At 39.6% G+C, this 7434-nt stretch overlaps 1 long non-coding RNA gene across 1 annotated transcript; it reads left to right on the forward strand.

Annotated features, from left to right (window-relative positions):
* The first annotated feature begins 860 nt into the window (after window positions 1-860).
* On the forward strand, window positions 861-6249 carry LOC127097086 (uncharacterized). The gene is made up of 2 exons (XR_007792912.1): window positions 861-915; window positions 6015-6249. It is a non-coding gene; the product is annotated as an uncharacterized LOC127097086 (long non-coding RNA).
* The last annotated feature ends 1185 nt before the right edge of the window (window positions 6250-7434 follow it).

Genomic DNA, 7434 nt, shown 5'->3' on the forward strand with positions numbered 1-7434 from the left:
GTGAGTTCCAGAAGAACAATCCTCCAATGTTCAAGGGAGCATACGATCCAGATGGTGCTCAGAAGTGGTTGAAGGAGATCGAGAGGATCTTCCGAGTGACTGAGTGTGCCGATAACCAGAAGGTCAGGTTCGGTACGCATATGCTGTCAGAAGAAGCAGATGATTGGTGGGTTGCTACCCGCACTGAGTTGGAATCTGCTGGAAATGCTGAGATCACTTGGGCTGTGTTCAGAGAGAGATTTCTGAGAAAGTATTTTCCAGAGGATGTCAGAGGAAAGAAAGAGATAGAGTTCTTGGAATTAAAGCAGGGTAACAAGTCTGTTACGGAGTATGCTGCTAAGTTCACAGAGCTGTCAAAGTATTATACTCCCTATAATGAGGCTGCTGGAGAATTTTCGAAATGTGTGAAGTTTGAGAACGGGTTGCATCCTGAGATCAAGCAGGCTATTGGATACCAACGGATCAGAGTGTTTTCTGACTTGGTTGACTGTTGCAGGATTTTTGAACAGGATTCCAAAGCCAGAGCAGAGAGCTATCAACAAAGAGTTGATAGGAAAGGCAAGAATCAGAATGATCGTGGAAAACCGTATGCAGCTGGCAAAGGTTTCCAGAAGCAGAGTGGGATGAAGAGGCCTAGTGAGGGAGACTCTAGCGCCCCTGCTAAGTGTTATAGATGTGGTCGGGCTGGACATCGTGTCCATGAGTGTACCAGTGCTGAGATGAAGTGTTTCAAGTGTGGAAAAGGTGGTCATTTGGCTGCAGAGTGTCGGTTGAAGACTGTAACTTGTTTCAACTGTGGAGAGTTGGGTCATATCAGTCCACAGTGTCCTAAGCCGAAGAAAGAGAACCAGTCGGGAGGCAAGGTTTTTGCTTTATCGGGTTCTGAGACTTCTGCAGATGATCGTTTGATCCGAGGTACGTGTTATATTAATGGCTTTCCTCTTGTAGCTATTATTGACACCGGTGCTACTCATTCCTTTATATCTTTGGATTGTGCTGTGAAACTTAAGTTAGAGATATCTGAGATGCTTGGAAGTATGGTGATTGATACTCCTGCGATGGGTTCAGTGACTACTACTTCAGTTTGTTTGAATTGTCCTTTGAGTATTTTTGGTAGAGACTTTGGGATAGACCTTGTGTGTCTTCCACTAGTGCAGATTGATGTTATCTTGGGAATGAACTGGTTGGTGTTTAACCGAGTTTCTATTAACTGTTTTGATAAGACTGTGATATTTCCTGAGATTGAAGAAGGAAAGAGTTTGTTTCTATCAGCCAGGCAGGTGAATGAGGAAGTAGCAGATAGGGCGGAGTTGTTTATGCTGTTAGCGACTCTGGAGGCTAAAGATAAACTGGTGATTGGCGATCTAGCAGTGGTGTGTGATTTTCCTGTGGCGATCTAGCAGTGGTGTGTGATTTTCCTGATGTGTTTCCTGAAGAAGTGAATGAATTGCCGCCAGAGCGTGAAGTTGAGTTCTCGATTGATTTGGTACCTGGTACTAGACCGATATCGATGGCTCCGTACCGTATGTCTGCTGTTGAGTTAACTGAATTGAAGAGTCAGCTGGAAGATCTGTTGGATAAGAAGTTTATTCGTCCGAGTGTGTCACCGTGGGGTGCACCAGTGTTATTGGTTAAGAAGAAAGAAGGTACTATGAGGTTGTGTGTGGACTACAGGCAACTGAATAAAGTGACGATCAAGAATCGGTATCCTTTGCCGAGGATTGATGATTTGATGGATCAGTTGGTTGGTGCGAGTGTGTTCAGCAAGATAGATTTGAGATCTGGGTATCATCAGATACGTGTGAAAACTGAGGATATTCAGAAGACTGCTTTCAGAACAAGGTATGGACATTATGAGTATTCTGTAATGCCTTTTGGTGTGACTAATGCGCCTGGAGTATTTATGGAGTATATGAATAGGATTTTCCATCCGTATCTAGATCAGTTTGTTGTGGTGTTTATTGATGACATTTTGGTGTATTCGAAATCTGAAGAAGAGCATGCTGAGCATTTGAGAGTGGTTTTAGAAGTTCTCCGAGAAAAGAAGTTATTTGCTAAACTCTCTAAATGTGAATTTTGGTTAGAAGAGGTTAGTTTTCTTGGTCATGTGATTTCAAGAGGTGGTGTTGCTGTTGATCCTTCTAAGATAGAAGCGGTATCTAAGTGGGAAGCTCCGAAGTCTGTTGCTGAAATTCGAAGTTTCCTTGGTTTGGCTGGTTATTATAGGAAGTTCATTGAGGGATTTTCTAAGTTGGGGTTACCGTTGACGATGTTGACTAGAAAGGGGCAAGCGTTTGTTTGGGATTCAAAATGTGAAGAAGGTTTCCAAGAGTTAAAGAGAAGGTTGACTACTGCTCCTATTCTGATATTACCGAGTCCGTCGGAATCATTTGAGGTTTACTGTGATGCTTCATTTTTGGGTTTGGGTGGTGTGTTGATGCAGAATAAGCAGGTTATAGCTTATGCTTCGAGACAACTGAGAGTTCATGAGAAGAACTATCCGACACACGATTTAGAGTTAGCAGTTGTAATGTTTGTTCTGAAGTTATGGAGGCATTACTTGTACGGGTCGAGATTTGAGGTTTTCAGTGACCATAAAAGTTTAAAGTATTTGTTTGATCAGAAAGAACTGAATATGAGACAGAGGAGGTGGTTAGAATTTCTGAAGGATTATGACTTTGGGTTAAATTACCATCCGGGTAAAGCAAACGTAGTGGCTGATGCATTGAGTCGGAAATCATTGCATATGTCTATGTTAATGGTTAAGGAATTGGATTTAATTGAGCAGTTTAGAGACTTGAGTTTGGTGTGTGAGAGTACTCACAATAGTGTTAAATTGGGAATGTTGAAATTAACGAGTGGTATTCTGGATGAGATTAGAGAGGGTCAGAAATCCGATGTGTTTTTGGTTGATAAGTTGACTCTAGTGAATCAAGGTCAAGGTGGTGAATTCAGAGTTGATGAGAATGGTGTTTTGAAATTTGGTAATCGGGTGTGTATTCCGGATGTTACCGAACTTAAGAAGAGTATTCTGGAGGAAGGACATCGTAGTGGCTTGAGTATTCATCCTGGAGCTACGAAGATGTATCATGATTTGAAAAAGTTATTTTGGTGGCCGGGAATGAAAAGAGAAATTGCGAGTTTTGTTTATTCCTGTTTGACTTGTCAGAAGTCGAAGATTGAGCATCAGAAGCCGTCTGGGTTAATGCAACCGTTGGCTATTCCAGAGTGGAAGTGGGATAGTATCAGTATGGATTTTGTTTCTGGTTTGCCGAGGACAAGTAAGAATTTTGAAGCTATTTGGGTGATTGTGGATAGATTGACGAAGTCGGCTCATTTCATTCCGATCAGAATGGATTATCCGTTAGAGAGATTAGCCGAGTTGTATATTGAGAAGATTGTAAGTTTGCATGGTATTCCGTCGAGTATTGTTTCGGACAGAGATCCTAGATTTACATCGAAGTTCTGGGAAGGTTTGCAGAGGGCTTTGGGAACTAAGCTGAGATTGAGTTCTGCATATCATCCGCAGACTGATGGTCAGACTGAGAGGACGATTCAGTCGCTAGAGGATCTTTTGAGAGCTTGTGTTTTGGAAAAGGGAGGTGCTTGGGATAGTTACTTACCTTTGATTGAGTTTACCTACAACAATAGTTTTCATTCGAGCATTGGTATGGCACCGTTTGAAGCTTTGTATGGTAGGAGATGTCGGACACCGTTATGTTGGTATGAGTCCGGTGAGAGTGTTGTGGTTGGACCTGAGATTGTTCAACAGACTACAGAAAAGATTAAGATGATTCAGGAGAAGATGAGAATTGCTCAGAGTCGTCAGAAGAGTTATCATGATAAGAGGAGGAAGTCACTTGAGTTCCAAGAGGGAGATCATGTGTTTCTTCGTGTTACTCCAATAACTGGCGTTGGTCGAGCTTTGAAGTCAAGAAAGTTGACACCTCGATTTATTGGTCCTTATCAGATTTTGGAGAGGATAGGAGAGGTAGCCTATCGTATCGCTTTACCGCCGTCGCTTGCGAATTTGCATGAGGTTTTTCATGTGTCCCAGTTGAGGAGGTACATTCATGATCCGTCGCATGTAGTCCAAGTAGATGATGTACAGGTGAGAGATAACCTGACTGTTGAAACATCACCTATGAGGATTGAGGATCGAGAGTTGAAGCAGTTGCGGGGTAAAGAGATTGCCTTGGTGAAGGTAGCTTGGGGAGGACCAGCAGGTGACAATGTGACTTGGGAACTGGAGAGTAAGATGAAGGAGTCTTACCCAGAGTTGTTCACTTGAGGTATGTTTTCGAGGACGAAAACTCTTTTAGTGGGGGAGAGTTGTAACACCCCTATAGTAATATGGTAATTATTTAAATTAAGTTAATAATATATTTATTAATTTAATTGGATAATTGGATTATTATTATTATTATTTTGGAATTATTGAATTATTATTATTATTGGGATAATAATTATTGGAAAATATATAAGTTGGAATTTAGAAAATCCCATTTTTGGTAAAAAGGTTATTTTCACGTGAAAAGGAAAAAGGAGACAGAAAAGGGAAAAAAGGGCAAGGAGCCAGAGAACGAGGGTTGGAGAACGGAAAAGCTTGAAGCTCAAAGGTTCGCCGGATTAACTCAGGTAAGGGGGGTTTATCATCGATTAATGGGTCTTATGGGATAATATGTGATGGGTAGTGAGAAACCATTGATTTGCCTCTGATTGAATGATGTATGATGAATTTGTGAACTTTTGGGATGAACGAAATTGGGATTAAAATTGAAGAAATTCGTAGGGATTAGAGGTAGAAAGGTTAGAAATTTGTGAAATCGAAAGTGTATGATTCGTGTTAGACGAGATGAATGAATTGTGTGTAAAATTTGGACTGTGGAAGGTTGAATTGGATAGATCTCGTAGCAGGAGAAGCCATTGCAGATCTGGAAATTCTGGTTTCTGGTCATACGCGTATGGCACTAGGCAATACGCGTATGATATGGCTGGTACGCGTATGGATGAGGCCTTACGCGTATGAGTGAAAAAGATGATGTTTTGAACGTGAAATTGTCTCTGTTAGTACGCGTAGGAGAATGTGGTACGCGTAGCATACGCGTATGGGCTTGGGCAATACGCGTATGGACTTGGTCAGGAATGGGCAATACGCGTATGGGCATAGGCAATACGCGTATGGGCAGACTTGTGGTTTTTCTGAACTATGGTTGTGCAGTTTTTGGTTGTTTAGGCTGAGTGATGTAACTTAGCTGATGTATGACGTAGTAGGGATCATTTTCCCGTTGTTTTGAGTAGTATAGGTATTAGTAGAGTGTGCTAATACTGTGTTTGATTATGCGGCATGATATGATATGCTTTTGTGATAAAATGTGTTGATGATGTGTGATGGTATGCATGATGCTGTGAATGTATCAGTTATGTATGCGTTTGTGAATAGACTGTTTTATGGCTTAGAGTGTGAGCATATGTCTATTCTTGAGTTGTTGTTGTTGTTGCATTGCTAGGTGATTAGCATGCATATTGTGGCCTTTATGGTGGTAGCTAATTCCCATGGTGAGGAATTAGTGAGTAAATCATTTTGATTGTTGTTGATGTTTGCATGCTAGGTGATTAGCGTGCATAGCATGGCCCATTTGGGGTGGTAGCTAATTCCCATGGTAAGGAATTAGTGAGTGAGTCACTATGTCTCAAATGAGTGGGACTAGTGAGCTTGGTAGCCGTGCCTGGATTTGGACGGTGAGGTTGAACTATATGTTCACAAATAGTCGGTACCGCATGTATGGAGTCTCATTGCATAATATATGTACGGCGTATAATATGAATGGATGTATTCCAATATTATACGTGTTGTTTGTGTTGGTGTTGAGTATTATGTTGAGTTGATGTGCTGTTACTGAATACATGTTTGGATTAGGGTGATGAAGTGTGTTAAATTACTTAACATGACATGATATTTTATAATACTTATTATATTGATTGAGGAACTCACCCTTACAACTGTTTTTCAGGTAACGAGAAATGAGTTGAGTAGAAGCGAATGCTTGGAGTCTAGTGTAATCTCCTTAGTGGGTCATGCTCTGATAGATGTAACATCGGGAGGGAACCTTTTAATTATGTTGTTAATGATTGTTGAACCAGTTTACATGTAGTATGTTACATGTTTTGATTGATTTGATTTATATCCGCTGCGATTTATGCAAATGTTTAATCGATTAAATAAAGAGCATGACAGTTATTTTGGAACATGGTGTGAATGATTGTGTGACACCCTTAACCGCATAATTACTCTGATATATGTTTATTATTTTAATTAAATAATTGGGGTATTTTAGAAGGGTGTTACACTAATAGAATCAAGAAATTCAATTAAAACAAGCTAGAAATTAAAATACGATAGCTCAATTTTCTGGAAAAGCTTGAGAGTGAAGCAGATGTTCTTTGGCTCTCCAAAGCTTGGTCATGAAGCAAATATGTTGCTCTATTTATAGGGAAGTGATCGATGATCTCATACATGCCATATTTTGCTCAATTCGTGCAAAACGAATTTGCTCATGATTCAGAAAAGTATGACTTGCAAAACCATCAAAACTATTCCAAATCATGCATTTTATGAGTCATTTAACTTTTGGATACTTGGTTAATCATGTTTAAATCCAAAAAGTGTGGGAAATTGGCTTGTAATTGAGGATTAGTGAAGCTCAAAATTCTGATCATGGTGATTTCTTCAGTTCCAAGTCACCATGTTTAACTCAATGGGACATCTTGCTCATGAGGCTTTTTGATCCCATTCTTCTTTCAATTCATTGACATCATATCAAATATGACAATGTTCCAAGAAAGGTTTCATTTGAATTATTGAGCACAAAGTTATGGCATGTTGAAGTTGGCACAAAAATCTGGTAATGCAAGTTGGAAAATTTTAAGTCCCAAATGGCTGAAAATGACCTATAATATCTCAAAGAAACCCATGGCCTTCCAAGCATAATTTGACTTTGGTCCTTAAAGAAAACTTGTAGAGGGCACCATAAATGATATTTTGCAAAAATAATCAGCCTCAAATGTTGAAAATTGAATAAGTTATAATCCTTGAAAGTTGAGAAAAAGTCACTTGAAAATAGGTCAAATTTCACGAAGTCCACAAATGACCTATAATGTCTTCAAACGTTTGATGATCCTCCAAGCATAATTGGCTCTTGTCATGTAAAAAGAAGTTTTAGAGGGTAATGAGAAGAGTCATATTAAAAAAGAAGCATTCAAAAATGTTGAGAATTGAAAGAGTTGTGATGTTTTGAACTTTGACTTCAAATGTTGACTTTTTGGTTAAACCTCTTGGAATAAACTTGTGTAATTGGAATTTTCTTGCATTTAAAGGTACATGGATAATCATATGAACTTAAAATAAGGTGTCCTTGAATGTATATTGATTGA

The sequence above is a fragment of the Lathyrus oleraceus genome, chromosome 6 (assembly GCF_024323335.1).
Source record: "Lathyrus oleraceus cultivar Zhongwan6 chromosome 6, CAAS_Psat_ZW6_1.0, whole genome shotgun sequence".
In the NCBI taxonomy this organism is placed as follows: Eukaryota; Viridiplantae; Streptophyta; class Magnoliopsida; order Fabales; family Fabaceae; genus Lathyrus; species Lathyrus oleraceus.